The sequence below is a fragment of the Ixodes scapularis genome, unplaced genomic scaffold (genome assembly GCF_016920785.2).
Source record: "Ixodes scapularis isolate PalLabHiFi unplaced genomic scaffold, ASM1692078v2 PGA_scaffold1__304_contigs__length_218370807, whole genome shotgun sequence".
Taxonomy (NCBI): Eukaryota; Metazoa; Arthropoda; class Arachnida; order Ixodida; family Ixodidae; genus Ixodes; species Ixodes scapularis.
Window position 1 is genome coordinate 214823875 of NW_024609846.1, and position 24210 is coordinate 214848084.

The following is a 24210-nucleotide window of genomic DNA, read 5'->3' on the forward strand; positions in this document are numbered from 1 at the left end:
ACATTAAACAAGTCTAAATGCAAACTAATTCACTTCACCAGGGAAAAAACCACCCTGTCATTTAATTACTTCTTGGAGTCCGATCTGATTGAGACGACTACTGTGTATAAATATCTTGGTGTAAGACTAACATCTGACCTTTCCTGGAATAACCACATTGAAGCCATTACTGCCGATTCATCTAGTGGACTAATCAGACGTAACATGAGAAGCGCTCCACCTTTGTCCGTAAGCTAACCTTTGACACGTACGTCAGACCAAAATTAAAATATGCTTCAACCGTCTGGAATCCCCATCAACTGTACCTCATCAATACCTTAGAGGCAGTTCAGAACAGAGCTGCACGCTTCATTTCATCCACTTGTGACTTTTCTTTGAGTGTCTCAGCGCTAAGAACGCAACTAACCATGTCCTCTTTGCAGCTTTGCAGGAAAGTCTCCCAGCTGTGCCTTATTCATAAACTCTACTACCACATTCCCGACCTCAAAACCACTTTGTTATTATTCCCCGACCGAACATCTCGCTTCGACAACGTCTGCACCATCAAACGCATTTCTGGCTCTACTATCGCTTTCAATCGGTCATTTATTCCTCAAGCCATCAGCGACTGCAACAGTCCCCTATCCTCCATTGTCACCTTCTTGGACCCTGCTAATTTCTACTCTGCAGTAAAACTACACCTTTCTTGGCCCATGTGATGGTGTGCGGGGCTAGGCAGATAGGTGAAAACCCTTACCCAGAGCGCCTGCAAGCCAGACTTGTACGTAGTTCAACTACTTTACTCGAGTTACTGTAGTTTAACTAATGTTCTGGGTAGTTTAGTAACTTTCAATCACATTTCTATTCTGGTAATTAGGAGTTTACTTTAACTACTTTTCCGAGTGACTTCCACTCAAATTACAAATTACTTTCTAATTTTAGTGGTTGTTTTGCCTATCAACAGAGAAAAGATGTTAGAAGATCAGCTGATATTTGCAGAGGGGGAAGCATGTGGTGTAAAAGGGGGGGGGGAGGAAGAAAGTAAGTTCAATAGTTCAAAACCCCCCAAAATTTTAACGAGCCCCCCACTGCAACAACACTGCTACGAGGCGCGGGGAGCGAACAGACATGACGCAAGAGAGGCCGAGTAACTGTGGGGTTAGCTCCGAATACTGGCGTTTCTTTGTATCCCGAAGCTCAAGGAGACTTGACGCATTTGAAGAAAGGGCTTGTCCCCGCTTCTCCCCAATGTAGGTATTCTTGCCCACTGCAGGAGGTGCACACACTGCACCCTCACTCAAGGGAGGTAACAAAGTGCAGCACCCGCTCTGAAGTTAAATCTGGTGCTCCTGTATAGCTTGTGCTGTCTTTCGAGACGTCATCTGGTCATTTTTCTGAGTGAAGAAATGGCGGCTATAAGACCGATACAAATAAGTGCCGTGTAAGTTGATTTTGTTAAATGGTTTGTCAGCGAGAATAAAGCAATTACTCTATGGCGTATTAGTCGCCGCCATTTCCAAAAAAAAAAAAAACTGATGCACCTCCGATTTTGACGCCCTTCTCGAGAAAAAGTGATGCACCACCGATTTTCCCAAAAACAATGCATACCGGCCAGAAAAAAAAAAAAAAGGAAAGATGTATAGGGAATGAAATGGCAGTCTGAAAGAGTGTTCTAAAAAGTACTTCCACTTTACTTTGGAAGTCCATTTTATTTATAGTATGTTCCTTTCCTTAAAGTACATTGCAGCCGGTGTACTTACTACTTTACTTAAAGTACATAACCTCTCATTTACGTTGAACTTCCAAGTAGTTTTTAGACGTACTTTACGCAACACTGTAAGCAATCAAACGCTGTCTGCAAAATGAAGCTCAGGCAGTGCTGAACCTCAAAGGTGAAATGACACATCCGTAGAACATCCTTGAGCAAAAAGAAGTATACAACAATTAGGCATGCAGAAGCAGAACCAGCTATTAAAGCATTTCTGTGAAAACACAAGCCGCTTTATATTCGGCCAGCAGAATTTCGCTCAATCATCAAAACCTATGTAAGTACTTCCTTGTTAGCATAGAAAAAAAAAAGTAACTTCAAAAGTAATTCGCTACTTTATTACGGTAATTAGTAATTTACTGAATTACTTGCCATTTGAATAATTTCTACTCTCCTCAAATTACTTTTGAGGCTAATACTCAGTAACTTAACTTAATTAGTTTTTCTGAGTAGCTTGTATATGTCGGCTGCCAGCCCGCCAACACATATAAAAAAACAAAACAGACAAATAAATGTACAGAATATACACACTACAGAAAGTATGTAAAAAGGAAAGAAACGAAGCGAGAAAACATATATAACAATATGACGAGGATGCCAGATGCATCCCATACATTCTGGCAAGCTCTCGTGACTCTGCCCCGTTGGTCGACAGTGGACTGCGCACGCTGAGCGTAATTGTCAGTTGTCAGTCAATGTTTTAACTACCTCGTTGCATCTATGGAGAGGTAAAATGAAAATCACGTTATCCAGAATGCACCGCATCACTTGTCACTTGCGCAGTGGACTGAGTAAATTACTGGTCGATCTTCTGTTCTTGAGGCAGAAAATATTGAAGAGAACCACACTCACAAAAGCTCACAAACGCACAGTTACCGTGTCGCCTACTCCACACCTCGCCGTAACCGATCTCCGTAACGGCGCGACTGCGCGGCGTCCATTTGCGATCCATGGCCCCGTCGAGTTCGTGCGCGTGCGCAGACATTTGCCAAATTTTTGCCGAATCTTTGCCAAACTTTCCTTGAAAATATCGGCATGTGCGAGGCGTTGTAAAAGAGTGTGTGAGGGGGGGGGGGGGGGGAGATGGCCAATTGTGTATGCGCACCGGGCGCCTTGGTCACTGGCTCTTTTTACGGCGCAGGCGATAGACCCCCTAGCAACGACGCTCACGCCGGATTGGCTGCTCGGCAACGCGCGGGAACTTAAATTTCGGATTCGGACGGCGCGTGTATCACTCGAAGCGCGTTAACCCACCCCCGCGCCTGTGTTCACGACGCTTCGCGGCGACAGTGTGCGGCTGCTAATTAAAATCTATTCACCCACTTAGCACTCCCCCCCCCCCCCCCCCTACCCCCGTACACGCCGCTTTGCGGCGTCTAGTCGGCAACCCAAGCCCCGCTGTCCCCCATGCACCCGTAAATATAGTCCCATACGATTTTGGTTCAGTGATGTTTCGTCAACAACATTCGTTTTTTTTTTTTTTTTTTTAGTGTTAAGGGAAAATAAAAGAAATGTCGTAAATATCGCCAAATGCCTCGACAAAACAAAATGTTCGAGGAAAAAAAAATAAAAAGAAGTAAGCCCACACCATAAATAGAACCCGGGACTGATACGTATGAGGCAGACATCTCCCCACTAAGTTACGCTACCTCTTCGGAAACTCGCATTGCATCCGCTGCCTGTGTTGAAGGCGGTCCCACTGAATGTGGCAGTCTAGGTACTTTTTGGCAGGTCATTACTTATCTCCTTTTTAATACTGTTTTGTGGGATTGATGTCATTCGAAAGGCAATGCAATCCTCTTTCATTTGATATTATGTATGTGTTGGTTTTTACAGTTCATGAGCATTTGTAGCGTTGGGAATATGATGGCGCGGACCCTCACTTGCTCCGCTAGTTCATGTTTTATGAACGATCCATTAAAGATAGCACGGTTCCAATATAGCAGTTTTGTTAAGATGATGTCGGAGCAGAATGTAACGACAAACTTTTTTGATATTTGCACTACTTTGTTTTTTGCATCCCTCCAAATATTGCCGTAAAATTGACATTTTTTAGCACAAATATGTTTTTAATGACAAGCGCTATGGCAATGAAATTAGCTACAGATGTAGTGCTTATAATTGGTAATATGCAGAAAAAAAATGTAATGTTGTGTAAAATTTTTTTGTTTAGATATTTTATATCAAACGTAGCACTTTTTTGTGCTTCGAGTCATGGTACTTCAAATGCCGCTGAGGAAATAATTAAACTATGATAAAATCTTTGATAACATTTAGAGCTACAATGGTTGCCCAAGAGGTGGACGATGGCTTTTTTTCATTTTCAAAGTCATAACGCTCCAGGAGCCCTTCAAACTTATTTGTTTTGACGCATATCTTTTTTGGACATCAAACAAATTTATTGGCATCTAATAACATTTATTTTTTGGAATAGGTATACATTGCGATGTATTAAATTTTCACAATGATCTTGCTTTGGTTTCTTAATAGGTGTAGAGCTTAGCTAATTTTAAGAACAATTAAAAACTGTTTGGGTGTTTTGTTGCGCTACCTGGCGGATGGCAGACAAACTGCTGATTTCTAGTGTTCAAAAAATTTCCGAGGGCGGTGTTGGCGTCTGTATCATCATCAATCTCCGTGTCTTTTTATCTTCGCATTTAAAAAATATATTGGAAGATTTACTATCGATAAATTAATGGTTAAAGTACTGGGTCAGGTTAATAAATCTAAGACAAATAATTACAAACGCGTAGCGTGATATGATGTGTTCATTATTCGATATGATTGAAATCAATAAACAATAAAGACGAAGAGGAAAATAATACACCCGAGTTCACTTCACACCTAGAGTCAATAAATGAGCTTTAAGGTATCGGCATTCCGTTCCCCAAAATTGTTTTGGGCGCCGCCATTTTGGGCCTTGTTCAGAGCAAACGCAACTGCCGATCGTCATGATCCAAAAGTACGACTTCCTCAGCATTAGATGCGGTGATAAGAAGCTGATGCAATATTGCAATGCTCTGTCGCGGGTTGTTTAAACATTTGTGGGGGACGGAAAAGCGTTTCCTGTGATTTTAGATAACGCTTCAGGTAACTGGCAACCATGATTTTAAGCCACAATATGGCCAAGTGTCGTTACTCTGAACCGTAGCTAATTTACTGGCAGAAGCGGGAACAATGAGGAAGAGCCAGGTGTCAAAAGGTAGTGGCTTGTGGAATCCACGGGGCTTACGTCATGGCCCCTCCAGGTATTACAAGCTTCTTGAACAAGAGCTTGAATAGTGTCATTAAATAAGCTACGCGTCAGAGTAGCAACACTTGGTCATATTGTGGCTTAAAATCATGGTTGCCAGTTATTTGAAGCTTTATCTGAAATCACAAGAAACGCTTTTCCGTCCTCCACCTTAAACAGTGTGCGACAAAGCAAAGCAACATTACATGAGCTTCCTAACACCGAATCTAATGCTGAGGATGTCGCGCTTTTGAATCATGACGATCAGCAGTTGCGCCTGTTCTGCACAAGCACCAGAATGGCGGCGTTCACAACACTATCGGGGAAGAGAGTGCCGATACCCTAAGCGCAGCTAATTTCTTTGCTCTAGTTCCCGCGAAACTCCTTTTCCCTGACTGAAACTGAAAGTAAATATGAATAATACACCATTATCATAGCTTATTTAGTTATAACCAACTACACATAATGAGAGGAGGAAGCGGCCGGGTAGGAGAAACGCGGGTTTTATGTGCGACCGTTCTAATTGTCTCAAAAGAGAGAACGCGCGAGCTTGCGCTGGTTTAAAAAAGGCATCCAAAGAAAAGAGGCGGCACGCTGTGCTCATTGTTCTTATGCGTCTAATTGCAAATTGTTGAGTGTATGTTTATACAGCCGGAGTTAGTCCGCCTTAGTGGGCGTCTGACTCTCAGCTGTAGATGAGCAATTTAGCCAGTGCCGTACAACCGCAAACCTGGAGTCTTTAACGTGCACCACGTGATACACGACCGCACGCCGGTACGATGCTCTTCCAGATCGAAACGGGCAGGGGCGGGGTGGGTTCTGCAGCGCGAGCTTTCGCTCCAAGTGCTCCGAGCTGGTGTGCGCTAAACCATGCACTCGGCCACCGAACCCCCCCCCCCCCCCCCCCCCATCCCTCCTTGCGCGTCTAATTTATATACAGGTATAAGTATTTGAAGATCGACGATGGACGTCGATCGTATCGAGGTAATGTAACGCAATAACATTATATAAATAATAAACTTGTTGAAGGACTTAACGACTCAATTTTTCAATTCTTGGATTGTAATATGGCGGTAGCCTATTGTACTTACTGTTGATGAAGAGCAATATGAGGTGACGAGGTAATTATTAATTGATGAGGACGACGACATTAGTGGGTGTCGAACCACAACGCACAGTGCCAGACTTGTTTCAAGTATCGTGTACCCAAAGACTTTCTTCACCCGCAACAGATTATGGTAGAATCAATGAGGATGCTGCTTTACAACTGTACGTGGAACAGGAAAACTGCACTGTGCAGAAGTGCGGCTTATTCGTTAATATGAGGGACGGGTTTCTAGCGGCATTCCCTGATTGACTACTAGGAACAAATGGCCTCGTTGACGTAAAGTGTCCCCGTTCCAAAAGATTCTTGAAGCATAGTTAAACCGCAAAGGAGTATGAGGCGAAAAATAAGAAAAAGGAGCCTGGTGTGAATGGTCCAAATCACCACCATAGCTTCTACTATCAAATACAAGGGCAGTTACACAATACTCAAAGAGAGTTTTGTGATTTAGTTGTATTTACACTCAAGGGCATTGATATCCAACGTATTCAGAGAGATGACACCTTCTGGTCAACCAACATAGAGCCTTTCCTACTCAAGTTTTACATGGAAGGCCCGAGTTCCACTGAAATTCCGTACGTAGACGAGTTGTCCGACCGAATAAACTGCAATTACTCCCGATCTGGGAATCTCTCGATCTTCACTCGTAGGCCATAGTATCATGAGATCGAGGGGTGTGGCTCTTCGTCCGCCGAATATTGCTTCGGCGGGTGTTTTTACCGTGCAAGATTCGACCGTCACGTGCTGCTGGAACAACAACCTGGCGATTCTTCACTGAACTGCTTCTTCCATAAACTTCAAAAGGGCTTATTTTTTTTTTGCACATTATTTGTTTTGCATGCCCGTTAGTTGCAGGATGGTATGGTGCACTAATGTAATGTTTGATGCCGTTTTTTTTTTTTTAACTTGTTTATTTTGTTTGAAGCAAGATTTGGCGCGTTATCAGAGAAAAGTATTTTTCGTAGGGCGAAAGTAGGTAAAAGAGACCGTAGAACGTCAATGACGTGTTTGGACGTCCTGGCAGGCATCGTGTCAACTTCCAGCCACTTAGAGTACGCATCGCCCATGACTCCGCAGATGCGCATACGTTTCGCCACCCACCAATTGAATAGTGGATCATTTTCAGTTACTGTTCATGATGGCGTTGGACTCAAGGAAGACTTGGAGTCTTTCCAGAAAGTTAGCCCAGGTGCCAGGACTTTTGTCGAAAGCGGTAAGTGTTCGAAACGTCGACAACGTCGGTAGCCACGTGTTGTGCTTGACACTGGACACTTACCATTCGCTGAGAAGAAACTTGCTTGTTCGTCTGCCACGAGTCGTCCGATATCAGGTCATCACCGCAACACCATCTCCCGACAAAAACGCATGTCCATAGTTAGCAATCACGTGAACTTATAAATTCCCGAACGCTCATAACTTGCCGTCGCTGAACGCCGTTCATTCATAACGTCATCATTGCAAATAAACGTCTTCCTATTTCTTCTGATGGTTTTCATCGTATTCCTCCTAAGCTGTACTACTTACAACATTATGTGTGTCGGTACTTCCGAAAATATTGCAACGGCGTTTGCTTTCCGGGAACTATAATGTAACAACCTTTACAACATCTTCCGGACCCCGTGAAACACCATATTTCGTGACCTTTTTTTAGACGTCATTAAAATGGTGAGGTAAGTACCGTAAATCACGAAGCAGTTTACTTGACGTCCGCTTCCCCTGGTGTCTTGGAAGATTAAGTCTACTGAGCGTGCATTCCTGCAGAGGAAATTTTCATTGATAGAATATTGACACGTCAATCAACATTTGATTCCTTCTTGGTAAAGCCTAGTTCACATGCAGCGGTTTTGGCCCTAGAGCGGCGCGATTTCTGCCGTCGCGGCGCTCTAGCCAGCACCAGCAATTCAGCGGCACGAGCGCCGCGACGGCAGAAATCGCGCCGCTTTAGGGCAAAAATCGCTGCATGTGAAACCCGCTTTAGATTTATTGCGAAAGCCCGTTACAACCGCCGAACCGCATGTCCCTATATCAGAGAACAATTTATACCCAGATGACATTCTCGCACACATCCGTTTGATGGGCCACGCTACTTGAGCTAGCTGAGCACAGCCGGCAGCGGCGCGAGCAAGGCCGCGAGGGGAACGTGATGGTGCTCGAGCCATCCCCTTGTGAACCAATGTTTCGGCCACCCCCACCCCACGGGTGCGTGTCGCCATCTATTGGTTGAACTAACGCCTTGTTCAAGATGGCTGCCGTGGGACCGCAGCCTTAAACGTTTAGTTTGTTTCGGTTTTCGACACCTCATCAATTGTCATTCGTGACAATATTGAAAATTCCACGCTATATGCTTTATTACACATATTATGAGCATTCTTCTCAGTCCTTTAAAGGGATACTACAACGGAATTTCGGAGCTTATTTTTTGGTCTATACGTGTTCAAAGGAGAAGCATCACATCGGGCACACCAATATCTTGTTAGAAAAGAAACGCAAAGGTATTTTAAAACAAATTAAACGATTAGAGAAGAGCACCTGGTGGATGTCGCTAAAGCTTCGTTTGTAATGCCCGTCTAGGAACCTTGACAAGTAGGGACGACTAAAGCCCCTCGAACTTTAGGGACGACAACTGTCTCGCTTTGAAGCTGACGTCATTCCGACAGCTGTATACGGCCAGCACAAGAGGGGAACTCCCCACCCACCGGGACTCTCTTTTGTGTGTCGCAGGGGTCGCTATTCTCCCTCTACAACGCCACGAACCTATCCGAAACGCACCGAGAGTTTCGGCCGTTCTTCCGAAACTTTCCGAAACCTGTGACCGAAAAATTGTTTGCCCGATTCCTACCGTTGACGAAGTAGTGCACCTCAACATTGCAGAAAAATAAAGTCAGCCCTCGCTTGCATTGCAGTGCCGGACTCGGAAGTAATCCGTTACAACTAACGGAATTGGGTGTAATGCATTACTTTGGTTGTAATTTAGTAATTAATGTGGTGCATTTCTGAAAATGTAATTTTAATGTAATTCCATTACTTTTTAGTAACAAATGAGTGAAATTACTCGCTACAATTCTACCGTCCCGTCAAAGAAAGGGGTTGAGTGAAAGAACTGTGGTGAATAACCTTCGCGCTTTCATCGCGGTTACACTACAGTTCGCTAGTGAAGAGAGCGCTAGCGAGGGAAAGGAAAAGAATTCACGGAAAGCATCTAGAGCCCGACTCTCAACTCGGTCGTACATTGCGCCATGCTGGTAGGATTATAGACCAAATCATGTTTACAAACAAACCGGAGCGCCCCTAGCGGACGCCACCGGCGCCGCGCATGCGCGATGGAGTGTGGGCAAGAAGCTCGCCGTCGCCCATAAACAAACCATTGAAATGCGATGTTGTCGGCGTCGGTGTGAGTCCCCGTGCTTTTCCGCGTTGGAATTTTTTATTTCACGTCTTCCTGGCAATGTCTGACTACTTGAGCGGCCTCAGTGAAATTACCGAGGCTCGTTACACTGCAAAACGTCGCGTGAAAAATGTGACATGCGGCGATTCATTCCGCGTGGACGCCGCAGAATGAACGCTAAAGCCCGATTCGCATGATGAGATTTCGCTCGCAAATTTCAGTCGCGACGTCACTCGGGCTGCAAAAGCTTGAAAGGTAGCTGAGATGGTCGACTTCGATACTGAAAATCGCAAGGAGAATCGGACGGACCAAGTGAATCAGGAATAACAAGTCGGTGATGGCCACTGGTAACAATGATCAACATCTCCTTGCATCTACTGTTTACATTTTACATTTACATGACGGATACATTACATGACGGATCAACATCTCCTTGCGTCTACTGTTTACATTTCACATTTACACGACGGGTATATTTCAAATTCCGTTGAAGTATCCCTTTAAAATGTGCAACGCTGGCTATGTTCCAAATCTTACCCGAGTAACCTGCCTCCTACGTCAGCGGGTAATACCACGTGACATCGCGAGTAAACGATCCGCGACTCGATTTTGGAACGGCCAGGATAATCACCTGGATACTACGCGGATTGGCTTCGTCTTGGGCGACGGCAAAAAGAAAACACAGCAGCGATGGCAGAAAATAGCAGACGATCCTTTTGATCATGGAGAAACCACCCGAAGAACGGTAATGTTAATGACGACGCGGTGTTTTTTGAGGTGGATCCACCAGCTCCTTTTACTCACCTTCGTTTTGAGCTGTATATTGAGATCAAAATTACTTACTCCTTACAGCTAGACATAAAAAAATGAGTTTTTATTAATCAGCGCGATCGCTGCAATTCTAGTCACGGTGCCCTAAACGCATATATTCCACGCATTGTAATTTGCATCGATTATGTTTTGCAGAAATATATTCCACACGGTGTAGCGGTACAGCGCGAGGGTGTTTTCTCCAGAATGATATAAAACTCACGTTCGCTTTGACGCGAATGTGATTACAGTGAAATTTTCGAAGCCTTCACTGCTTTACAAACGTTATCCTCTCATTACACACACTCTAGAGGAAACAAAAATATTACATTATCATATACCGAGTTCAAACATTTTCGGCCTTGAACGTGAGATTACGGCGTTCCCCCAACGCCGAGGACGAGGATGCGTAGAAGCTCCTGTTTACGCTCGCACTCAGATAATAACAAGTACACGTTCCCGGGGAAGGTGGACGGTCTGGATGTAATGCAGTCAATTCCTGCGTTGACAACAGCAAATCGCAATAACCAGACATGCTGCACCTAATTCTTTGTAATTTCGAACGTCCTCCACCAAAACCAACGGATCAAGCGAGCTTTGACGGCTGTCGGCGCAGAAAGCAGACGACGAACAGATCACGTGACGTATTTACTCGATTTGATCCGACTTTACCCCCCGATCGAGGAGGGTAGCGCGAGTAATTACTCCGGAGTAAACAACCCGCTTCTGGAACGCGAGTTCTGACGTCATCGAGTAAGCTCGAGTAAGTTTTGGAACGCCACGGTACGAAACTTTTACTCCGGAGTCGGATCGAGTAAATTTTGGAACACAGCCGCTGTCAAAACTGCTGGCGCGAGCATGGGGTTTGCTCTCGCACATCATTTGCACGCGTTCTGGCGCAAACGAAACCATAGATGAAACCACGCGCTCGAGTCAATAGTTTTTTCCTTTTTTTTTCTTTTTTTTTTTAGGGTGCTCGTGCTTACATTTTTATTCCCAGAAATTACACTTCGGTGTATCGAGAAGGCGCAGTGAGCATTTTATTTATCTGTCACCCGCAAAACGGACCTTCACTGATGAATAGAAAAGTAGACCAGTGGCGCGAAGGTGGAAGTTATTGCAGCCTGTTTCTAAACGCTTGGGAGTTCAAACCTTAAGACGTAAGGTTAACTATACTGTCACTGAGACTGTCAGTTGATAAAAGATTAATGGTTTTGGAGGAGGAAGTCACTGTAACACAAAAAATGGGTAATCAAAGAGGGTCACAAAAACCAATGTCGGTAGCCCAGCCAGTGTGCTCCAGGAGCCTGATTCGTACATTTGCGTCACCCGCTTTCACATTAATCAATAAAAAAACATATTTAGCGTGGCAATTAGGATCATTGTCTTTGTGCCTTTAAACCAGACACCTGAAACAACATACTGTAATGACAGAATCACTTGGACGACCATGCATCGCTTAGAGCGCAACAGCTGCCAACCATTTTAAATTATGAGTAAAAAAACAAAATCACACACAAAAAAAAAAAAAAAAAAAAAAAAAAAAAACGCGCTCATGTTCTTTTACAGTCAGTCGCAACTTGCAGCAAGTGACATAATCATGGTACCAAACGTTTGGCTCCTCGAAGAGTTTTGGCCATTTTCTCCCTTCTGAGCTGAATTAAATGCTCACGTGGGTAGAAATCAGTTATTTGGTATTTGTTAAAACAAAGTTTGTAATGCAAGCAACATTGTTTCTTTCTCCGGCGTACGGATCTTCTAAGAAATAGTTCGCACAGCATACGAACAATACGAACCCTACGTAACACTTTTTTTTTTCCTTTGAGGAGACAGCGAGTACGCTTCTTAATCTGGCTGGCTGCAACACGGCATAGGAAGCATCAAAAGGGGGACGGCGCCGTGCGCCCCCTTTGAATTTTCTAAAAAAATTATTTGAACAAGGCGTTTGACACGACGGTTATGCTCGATCGCCGTTCGTCTTTGGAATGCGGTTCTCGTCTGACAAAACGCTCGTGTCGGACCCCTACTCACATGATTCCTAACAACGTGACGTCGTACATATATAGGGGCGCATAAAAATGGCGCGTGTGTGTGTGGGGGGGAGAAGGGGGAGCGCCACGGCCGAAGTTTGCCCAGGGCACTTCATGTATATGCCGGCACTGTCTTTGCCACAAGGTTGGGAGGAGGCAAGCCAAGGGGCTCCGCGCCTCGCCTGGATGAAGGTCCGAGCGGTGTGCCGAAGACGACTGCGGCGAGATCAGGGACGCCGAGGACGGGAGGCCTGGGATGCCGTCTGGGCAGCGATCGGGAGGGCGAGGCGAGGGAGACCGCGAGGAGGAGACGCCACAGTCGAAGAAGGGACATGACGCCGAGTCCAACGAGGCACCATGCCACCATTGCCAATGGCTGACGGACCGGACACTACGGAGCCCGAAAAGAAGGCAATGACGAGCAGCTGCAAAGTCCGGAGTCCGGCCATCCGGCTTTGCAGGCGCAGATCCAGGAGATACGGGGATGGCATAGCGTTCAAGAGGAAGCTGCCCATGTCGACGAGCAGAGGCTACAAGCAAGCACGGAAGACCTGCCGTCAGAATTCCTGTCCCAAAAAGGGCCTGGCAGCGGCCGACTTCGCACCGTTCCGTACGAATCCCGGAGAAAAGCTCACCGGAGAAAAGCTCATCGGAGAAAAGCTCACCGGAGATAAGCTCACCGGAGAAAAGCTCACCGCAAAACCGGCGAATGTGGAGAAAAGCTCACCGGCCGTTAAGCGTATGCGGAGAAAAACCCACCGATATTTTTTCTTCTTTTTATATGGAGGATGTTGGATCATGCTTAACATATATAAATTTATTATCATTAAAATTCGTCAGCTTTGTAAAAAAGAAAATGTCCTTTTTTGTAATATTTGTTAAGCTTATTGGGTATAGTGCCCCCAAATTAATAATTGCGGGCGAGTGTTTTCTGTGGCTTACTCTCTAGGACACGAAAGCCTAACTTAAAATCTTTATGACCTTGAAGAACAGGAAAAAGTTAAAAAAAAACTTAATGATGTCTGCCTTAAACATAAAAATCAAGGCTGTAAATGCCGAAAATCCCAAAGTGCATGCGCAACAACGCGGTGCCTGAAATTCTCTTTGAAGCTTTTGTTAACCTTTAAAAACAGGATAAAACAGTCAGTAGGTTATCAAGCTTCTTTCTTCCACAGACATGCACGTTTTCTAGCCGTTCGTGCTGGTGTTTCGACACGTTGCCTTTGTGTGATAGTGCCCTTCTACGGTGAGCCACCCATGACCTTTGGAGCTGCACACTGGCACCGTCGTTCCTCGTGACCTATCAAAAGAAGTAGTCTTCTGTAAGGGAGCGAATTGGGTGAGTTGGTGAACGTTATAAACCTTTTCCGCTTACTCTCGCCCCCGACCGCCAAGTAGGCCTATCCGGTATGGGCGACGAAAAAATATCAAAACGTTTCAACCTGCAAATTGTAAAAAAATAGCGGGGAGGCAAAACGAGAATGTCTGACGGTTACGTTTATGTTCTAAATGCCTTCTATTGGAGTGGCGACGGCAAAACAATGTTTCCGCCCATACTAGAGGTGACGACAATTCAAGATGGCGGCGCCCTTGCAAAAAAGGTCTATACATGATGAAAACTGCTCAAACCACGACGACGGAGTGAAGACAACAAACACGACACGACGAAGCTGTTCTCGCAGCTAAAGTTTTGTTAGTGAAATTAACAGAAAGAAAGCAGCGTAGCCGACACTGATTACATCAACAAACAGCTACTTATCTATTAGGCACTACACAATATTTGGAAACGGTTCACTAACCGCGATTCATATTAGCTCGCAATGTTCATAAAATTCTTAATGCAAAATTTCGCAAAATTCATAATGCTCGCTATTCATATTAGCTCGCAGAGCTAGCGACGGCGCACTGTCAGCTGTCAATAAATTGTTGCCGTTTTACCGGGGTACGATGTTCTTGTTTTATACTTGCGGCTTCATTAATTTACAAAATGAGTGATTACTAATTTCTGAGGACTCTGTAAATATGCCCAATGAACTTCACGAATATTACGAAAAAGAGGACATATTTTTAATGAAGTGACAAATGCGAATTGTGTTAAATTGCCACGTTTGACGCAGAATCAAGCTAAGCTAAAAAAATACCGGTGAGCTTTTCTCCGCAACCGCTCAGAGGCCGGTGAGCTTTTCTCCGCATCTGCCGGTTTTGCGGTGAGCTTTTCTCCGGTGAGCTTTTCTCCGGTGAGCTTTTCTCCGGTGAGCTTTTCTCCGCCGCCCGTTCCGTACAGGCCCAGATGGGGAAGACTTGGAGCCAAGGTAAAGCTGTGTAGCACGGCGAGATAAATTGGGAGCTTAGGTTTAAACCGCTTCGAAGCACTGTTTGTTCTCCGTTTTTTCCATCGTTCGGGTGAGAGAACGTTATTTTTATAGGCGTGATGAGGTCAGTGCGCTTCCAATCTCTTGTGACTTTCGTTTGCCTTTCGCTTGATGATGAGTATTTTTGTACAAACTGCTGTAAACGTTAGAACTTTTTTTCTTTTTCTTTTTTTTTTTTTTGGGGGGGGGGGGGGGAGAAGTTGTGTTTCAGTTTGTGTAGGGTAAGAGGTCTTTATTGAGTTATTTGTGTCAGCGTTTTTCTCGTGAGGCAAAGGGCCTGGGCTACCTGAGGAATGGAGTCTGAGGTTTGCTTTAAAGTGATGTATTATAGAGATTTTAGTGCAAAGCGATTTCTGTTGTGGATTGTTTCTGCCCAGAAGGTTACCTAGAGAGGCTCGGTGAATCTGTTCTGTTTTGTGGTTATATTCTTTAAGACTATTTTTAGCGTGGCCTGGGTACACGTTATTTTTTCTCTTTCCTAGTTGGTGCAGGTTTTATGAGTGCTGGCTCCTGTGTTTGGTGTGTCTGAATTCGTGTCTTTGTTTTTGAATTTTTATGAATGAAGATTCTTGAAGGGGGGAGTAGTCTCACAAATTGCAGTGGATATTTGTGTCCATTCTTCGTGTGATTCAAGACGCACACCTCCGTTCGTGTCTCGTTCGATGGCGTTAGGTGGGATAAGGGTAACTCGTTGTAAGCTGCTCATTTCAAGAAGTTCTGGGGATTCGGTGGCCTCTGTTGTGGGTGTGGACGCTTCACTCAGGTTCACTGTGAAGTGTGTTTGGCAGACGGACCAGCGCCTACGTAACCATTGTCGTTGTCGTGGCGTAGCGTTCAGTTGATATTCTAGTGACCTTCACGTTGGTTTTATGTTCGAGGAAGAATGGGGCTTTTTCGAGATGTCTCGAAAGGTCATCGTGGGAAAATGATTATCAGCTTCGCCTGCCTCCCAGCTTACAAAAGCGGAATGGTTTCACTGTCAGTGGCCGGCTGGGCCCGTTTTCTCGAACGCGAACCGTGGGTTAAAGTTAGCTATTGTACCTAGAAGAGGGAATTCTAGGTCACGTGACTGGGAGAGCAGGGATGCCGAGGAAGGAGCAGTACCTACAAGCAAAATGGCCGCGACGTCGCTTAATGAGGCTTAATAGTTCTGCTTGGTTCTGCTAAACATTCATTTCGATCCGGCTGTTATATTAATGACGCACCATCAGCCTATTAGCACGTCAAGCAAAGCGGTAGTTCAGAGGGACTACTAAACTAACCGACGGCAGCATTCCGCGAACGCATCACTCTTCAGCAGTCCGGGACCCAAGACATATGACGGTACATTAGCCGTGCAAGTGTTTTTATGGTGAGTAAAAAAATGTTTTGCGAACGAGTATTGGTATATATTTATACTAACACGTTTAATTTGTTATCCTCGATAAAGTCTTCGTTCCGGGTTAGCAGCTGGGACATTGTACTGTTTTTTCGTTCGCAGTGCGCCCACAGTATGCCGACAGCATCGAGGTTTCTACATATCCCCGGTGGCCAGCAATTCAACCGTGACGAGAAGCTTAGCTACTCGGCACCGGTGGATCGGTTGGGCAAACGGAAGAGGGGGCAAACAGTTGAGGTCAGCAGGAATCGCAGAAACGTGCGTCGCAAGGAACAAAAACAAGACTATGTACAGCACCGGCGTTGCCAGACTGGAAGGCACACGGGAAAGTTATGCGTTGTTTATGGCGAAACATATAGAAGGAAATGTTTCTTACATTTTGGAATATTCGTCGACAAACTCTAGCATAGTAGCTAAAACTTCTTCGTACCATCTAAAGCAAATAAATTGGTCTTCAAGTACAACATTACTATATTTTGACTTAAAATACCATACTAGATCGATAACAACCAGCGGAAAAAGAGGATAAACAAAATGACTGGCTTGTTTCACCGATAGATGGTGCATCTTACTGCGCAATCAAAAATCATTATTGTTTTTCTATATCCAGCCGTTATTACAGTACCTAGGTACTTTTCCCTCCCTAGGCACCGTGGTTTGCCAAAATGGATTTACCATTGCTTCGAGAAAACCGGCCCTGGTCGGCACTCCGCTCGTCTGCCCGCTGCTACCGGCGTGAGTTTTGAAACCTTTGTTTCTTTGAAGGACCGAGACCCTATTAGCCCCGAAAATTTTGCGTGGCGCCCCCAGTGGCATACCAACTTGTTTTTGAGTGGGGGGCAAACCAGACGCCCCGCCCCCCCCCCCCCCTTCCCAGTGCCGGGAAGCGGTGCCCTTGGTATCCCTTGGGTACCGCCGGCCAGTGTTTGCCCTGCCCAGTGGCGGCCGTTCCAGGGGGGCAAAACACATACTTTGCCTTCCCCTCCCCCCCCCCCCCTCTGAGAATTGGGGGGGGGGGGGGGGCAAACGCCCCCCTTACCCCCCCCCCCCCCCCCGGTTGGTACGCCCATGGCGTCCCCTTGCGGCGAACCGGGGTGACGACACGGCGAGGACGGAAGTTTTCCCCGACTCGCCCCGTTCGCCCTGTGGAGGTTGTGACGATGTTAGCTGTCGGCGCGCTCGTTTCTACTTATTTTCTTTTTGTGCACGCTTTTCGTAGGAAGTGTAAATTTTGATATGTGGCTTTATTGAGGCACGGCCTGTAGCTGCAGGCGAAACTTCAACCAACATTTCAGGCATGGTTGACAGTGCAGGCAACGCATGAATCGCAGCTGGTGTATGAAAGTGAAGAAATATGGCCACAATTGCAGGAGCATCATTATAGATTTACATCTCACACAGTCAATGCTGCTGAGGGTATGAATGAATTGGCAAGTTATGTATACTATTTCGCTTTTCTTAGAGCGCAGCTCTAAGGCCTCATTCACATAGCCGGCGCCTCTCCCATCCCGGCACCGTCACGGGAGCACGCCGGGGCGGGGACGTGACGGCAAGGTGTCCGAACAGGCCGCGCAAGCAAAGCGACGGAGGCCGCGATGGCAGGATTGGATTGTATCGGATTGCTTATTTATTCAACTTAAATTACAAAATAAAGAGATAATTGTGCCTGAACATTAGTGCGGACGTTTCTTTTTTGTAAATTAAGGATTTGCGTCTGCTATTAGCAATCCCCGCCGAAAAGGAAAGAAAAAAAAGTGAAATCCGTTTACAACTCCCTGTGACGCCGAATTGGAGCGCAGCTCTTGAGGAGGAGGAGGGAAGGGTACTGAGGGGAGGGTAGACCCCTCCTCCTTCTCCTCCTCCTTTCCTCATCCTTTAATATGCTCCGGGGGGTCACGTGACCTCGGGAAGGGGGAGTCACGTGACTTCGGGGAGGGGGGTCACGCGACCTTGGGGAGGCGTGATCTAGGGGTCACGTGACCTTGGGGGTCACGTGACCTTGGGAGGCGTCACGTGACCTCGGGGGGGTGATGTGACCTGGGGCGGCCTTGGGGGTCACGAGACCTTGAGGTGACCTTGGGAGGGGTCACGTGACCTCGGGGAGTCACGTGGCCTGGAGGGGCCACGTGATTTGGAGGGGTCACGTGACCCCTCCAGGTCACGTGACCCCTCCAGGTCACGTGACCTTGGGGTGACCTTGGGAGGGGTCACGTGACCTTGGGGTGACCTTGGGGGTCCCGTGACCTTGAGATGACCTTGGTTACGGCGACGGCGACGCCGACGCCGCTCAAGCCGGAAACGGGCCCCTAAGAGCTGCGCTCTAAAACAACACAACAAGCATTGGCTCACTGTTGGCAACCGAACGATGAAAAATCTTCCAAACTTAGCGAAACTTTTCTATTTTGTGATGGGTCGGTTTTTGATGGGGGCGGGGCTCCGTCATCCGCCGGGACGTCGGGACGCCGGTGCCGTAAAGCAGCTCCCTACGTCGCCCGGCACCCGACGAGGCACAGCTTTCCGGCGAAAACCGGGCCGAAAATCCTCTCCCCTGACGGGAACGCCCCTCGCGACGGTGACGGGATGGGAGAAACGACGGCTGTGTGAATGAGGCCTTAGGGGCCCGTTTCCGGCTTGAGCGGCGTCGGAGTAACCGCGAAATCACGTGACCCCCCCTGAGGTCACATGACCCCCCTCCCCCCGACGTCATATGACCCCCCCTGAGGTCACGTGACGTCAAGGAATCACCTACTCGTGAATGGGGCCAGCTTAACATGGAAAACACAAAGAGAAAAAATATAACATTCGCACCGCTGGACTAGCAACATTTAATGATGCCTCTTTTTTCTTTTCTGCTAATCCTTGCGTTTAAGGAAGAGAAATTTCGAATTAAGTGTAAAGAAAAAGAAAACGTAAATCAAGTGTAAAGAATGAAAAAATCTAAGTGTAAAGAAAAAGAAAACCGGAATCAAGGATTAGCAGAAAAGGAAAAAGAGGCATCATTAAATGTTGCTAGTCCAGCGGTGCGAATGTTATATTTTTCCTCTGTGTGTTTTCCATGTTCAGCTGGCCCCATTCACAAGCAATGAACCAACATGCTCGGCTTCAGCCAATAGCAAAATCACCTACACCTCGGTATGCCTCATCCTCCTCAAGAGCTGCGCTCTAATCCATCCTTACAGGGAACGGTAAACGGCTTTCACTTTAGAGCGCAGCTCTTAGGAGCCCGTTTCCGGCTTGAGCGGCGTCGCCGTCGCCGTCGGCGTAACCAAGGTCACCCCAAGGTCACATGACCCCCCAAGGTCACGTGACCCCCCAGGTCATGTGACCCCCAAGGTCACATGACCCCCGAGGTCATGTGAACCCAAGGTCACGTGACCCCCGAGGTCACGTGACACCTTCCAAGGTCACCTCAAGGTCACGTGCCCCCCCTCCCCGAGGTCACGTGGCCCCCCTCCCCGAGGTCACGTGACCCCCCTTCACCCCCCCCCCCCCCGAAGTCACGTGACACCCACCCTTAAGGTCACGTGACCCCCTCCCCCCAGGTCAGGTGACCCCCCAGAGCATATTAAAGAATGAGGGGAGGAGGAGGAGGAGGAGGAGGGGTCTACCCTCCCCTCAGTACCCTTCCCTCCTCCTCTTTAAGAGCTGCGCTCCAATTCGGCGTTACAGGGAGTTGTAAACGGCTTTCACTTTTAGAGCGCAGCTCTTAGGGGCCCGTTTCCGGCTTGAGCGGCGTCGGTGTCGGCGTCGGCGTCGCCGTCGGCGTAACCGCGCGGTGCATTATGGGTAAATTTTCCCGCTAAATCTAGCGGAAACATTTCCCCGCTAGATCTAGCGGAAAAATTTCCCCGCTAAATCTAGCGGAAAAATTTCCCCGCTAGATTTAGCGGAAAAAATTTCCCCGCTAAATCTAGCGGAAAATTTTCCTTGCTAGATTTAGCGGGGAATTTTTTCCGCTAAATCTAGCGGAAAAATTTTCTCCGCTAGATTTAGCGGAAAAAATTCACCCGCTAAATCTAGCTGAAAAATTTCCCACTATCCGTACGTCGATCGATTGCACCTAATCCCTCAAGTGGTCTTAAACTCTTTAATGTAAAGCTGAATGTCAACCTGCGACACCCCGCCCCCTCCGATCACGGCCCGACCAGCGGCATCAATGCCCAACAGTTTACGATCTCATCTTCTTGTTACACCACTGATACGCGAACACACGGTCACATCGGCGATAATTCCAGTCTTCTGTTCCCAACCCACAACACTGCCATCACGATGTTGCAGCTATGTTGCTGACACGCACAAACACAGGACCACGTTGAACGCCGGTTGCACTCGGCATCGGAAAACAGAACCGAACTTAGCACGGAAGGCACCCAGGCAGCCGGCAGCAAACCTGCCTGTCTTGGACGCAGTTCCTGCGGTTTCATAAGGTCGAAACGTCGACACAGTTCCGCGTGGTTTCGCTACTGTATTGTTGTTGTTTGTTGTTTATTTCTGGGGTGACGAGAAGAAAGGGGCACCAGGAGATGTGTGGGCCTCCGTTCATGGGGCGAGTCGCTACCTGGTGGATCTGGGAAAGGGACAGAGAGAGGAAAGAGGAGGAGAGAAATATACAAAAAAAAAAAAGAGGTTAATGTAAAAATGTAGCCCTAACGTTTCGCTCACGGGTTCACTCTCGTTGAAGTGAACCCGCGACAAACAAACGACGCACATTTCCCGGTGGCGCTCGCTTTAGTTTGCGGCACCGTGCTTGAAGCGTGCGCCACCGGGCGAAGCGCGCCACGAACCTGTCGCAAATTTGCTCTGTGGGGCCTCTTTCGTTTGGCCAGTGAGGTGCTCAAAGAGTGTCGACAATGGTCACCTCCGAGCAGAAATCAAAGTCTATCTGCAAGGCCGCTTTCCCGAAGAAAACGAAGAAGTGCTCGGAAGGCTCTTGCTGTTACCCCTCGTAATCCTTCAGGGTTCAAAAGTTCCTCCATGCTGTTTCTTGAGAGTCCTTCAGAGGCATAAAACTGAAAAAGAACTCTTCTTGGCTCCGCATGGGCGGGGCACCACAGAAGGGCGTGTTCGGCATCTACTGGGTCACCGCACTCTGGGCAGCTGGGGTCCTCCTTACGGCCCATCCTGTGAAGCCGCTTAGCCGTATATGGACATCCAGCTCGAAGTCTGTGCAGGAGTGAAGCGTCGGCTCGCTGCAGGTTGCGGGGAATGCTTGGAGGCGGCTTGTTCGTCGCCACTCCTGGATGAGGATGCGACTTCTGTAGGCAGCTACGGATCAGTCGATGTGCCTCGTTGAAACGATCCAGCAGAAAGATTGGGTCTTGGTCGTCATGGGCTTTGGCTGCCAGAGTGTCCGCTCTCTCATTACCGGGAATCCCGACATGAGATGGGACCCACTGCATGGCGAGGGTCCATCCGAGGTCCTCTACCGTTGCAGCCTCTAGTGCCACTCTAGCCACGAGGGGTGTAGGTTTTTGAACACGCTGAAGTTGTTGCAACGCAGATTTTGAATCAGTTAGGATCACCGCTTTTCTTGTTGGCTCGATATTCTTAATTGACTCTAGCGCTCCCCATATGGCTACGAGTTCCGCTGTTGTCGATGACGTCATGAAATTGAGTCTGCCTGCGACATCATAGTTCATTTCGGGAATGGTGATTGCAGCTGTGGCTGTCTGCCTAGTTCGGTTAACAGAGGCGTCCGTAAAAACATGGGTCCAGTCTTCGTAGTCCTCGTTAAGGCTTTCTAGGGCAACCGAACGAGCAACAAATGTGGGAACATTTGCCTTTCGTTGGGGAATGGGCATTGTCTCGTATATTTGCAGTGGTAGACGTGTTGAATGCGGAGGCACAGGTGGAAGAAACTCTCCAGGGCCTCCTATCTCTTGATCAAATCTTGACATCAGGTGCCCTAGATGAGAATGCTGTCGCTTCCGGAGGTGACGCCAGATGCTGGTTTCCGGGGCCAAGCTATTCATGCGAGCGATGTTGCGCATGGCTTTTTCCTGCAGTCTCAGTGAAAGCGGCCATTCTTCTGCCGACACAAGTGTCGCGATGTTTTCGGCCGAAGGGGGGAGTCCCAAACAGCAACGAAGGGCAATGCGATGAAATGCCTCTATGGCTCGAACTTGGGCTCTTCCGATGGCCAGGAGAGGGAGCGCGTACATAAGCCGGGACATTATAAGGCCCTTGTAGAGCTGGAGGAGAGCATGTTGCGATGCCCCCCAAGAGCATCCTCCTAGCTGTCGTATGACAGAAAGTAGTCGACGGCAACGGTTTAATGTTTTTTGAACTTCTGGCCGCCAAGTCACGCGGTCGTCGACGATGATTCCAAGATAAGTGTGAGTTTTGACTCTCTTCACAGGTATTCCAGTAATCTTCAACTGCAGGGCGTTCTGGGGTGCTCGGCCTGTCGGTCGGTAAAGGAGTGAAGCGGTCTTTTCCGCCGTCAATGTGAGGCCCAATTTAGCTATCATTAATGCCGTGGCGTCTAGGGCCACTTGGAGCCGATTGCGAATTCCGATGGCGTTCTTTGAGGGTCCGATACACCAGATGGCAACATCATCTGCGTATATCGCCATTCTGATTCGGAGTGCGGAGTGGTCAGCCGGGAGGCAATCGGGGAGAGCAGCCATCGCAATGTTAAAAAGTACCGGACTTAATACGCTGCCCTGTGGAACCCCTCGGTCCACTAGGCGAGGTGTGCTGACAGCACCAGGCACTTTGACACGGATTGATCTTCCAACAAGGAATGCCCGAATGAAGGAAAGAATCCTTCCACCTATCCCGAGTTGTTGTAGCCGCTGAATGATAGTCAGGTGGGGTAGGCTGTCGAAAGCTCGACTGATGTCTAGGAAGACACAGTGTACCATTTTTTTTTTGTAGCTTTGGCCTCCTCGAGGGTTGAGGCGAGGTCTCCGATGACGTCTGCGGTGCACCTTTTCGCTCTAAAACCGGCCATTTCAGGAGGAAATGCGTTTGTTTGATTTAACAGCCATGTAAGGCGCCCAAGAACCATTCTTTCGAGGACTTTACCCACACAGCTCGTTAATGAAACAGGTCTGTAAGACGAAGGCTGTGCAGCCGGCTTTCCTTGTTTAAGTATTGGAATTATAGTGGCTTCCTTCCACACATTCGGAAGGATGCCGGTTCTCCAGATGATGTTAAACTTTTCAAGAATGTCTGCGTGGTAGACAGGGTCCACATTTCTGAATGCTTGGTAGGTTATACCATCTGGTCCCGGAGCACTTTTTTTTTTACATCGGCCCAGCGCTTCCGTGAGCTCTGTCAGGGTGAAGTCGAAATAGTTCGTCAGCATCACCCCTCTGTCTGGAGAAGGGTTGACTGGTGCATCTGTAATTTCTCTGAGTTGTTCGGGGAGTGGTAGTGGGGCTGCTTGTTGTCGAGAAAATTCGTCTGCTAAGACCTCTGCTATCTCTTTAAGGGGTCTACCGGTATCAATTGCAAGACTGGCAATGGGATGCCGTGGGACCTTAGCCCCGGTGAGAGCTCGGGCAAGTCTCCAAGCGCGCTTGTAACCACCTGGGCTGCCAAGGGATGTACAGTCTTGTCTCCACTGCCATCGCTGCAATTGCTTCGTGTGGCGCCTGAATCGGGCGTCAATTCGATTGTAGCGTGACCAGTCCCATTGGGCGTCTGTACTAAGCGCCCTTCGCTGTGCCTGTCGTCGGGCCGCTCGGAGGTTTAGCCACTCCAGATCCGGGGATGGGCGCGTAACAGGAACTGTGACGGTACGCGTGGCAAGTCGTAAACACTCCACAATGCAGGTCGTTAAATCTTCAGTGCTGCCACTATTCATGGCAGACCCAACATATTGACGGAATAGGTCCCAGTTTGTCACTTTGCATATTTTAAGGTTCTTGGGACTCGCGGTTGGGTGTTTTACACTTATTGGCACGTGATCGCTTCCTGCCGTGTCCGGTCGCGCAGTCCACGAGGCAAAAATTCCTCGTGACACCAATGTCAAGTCGATGGTGCTGGGTTTACATCCTTGCCTGCGGAACGTGGAGGACCCATCATTGAGGGCTCGGAGTTGGAGCTCTGTCATTGTGGCTTCTAGCTGTCGTCCCCTGGAGTCTGTTAGTTTGCCACCCCATGCCTCGTTGTGTGCGTTAAAGTCACCGCAAATAATGAGCT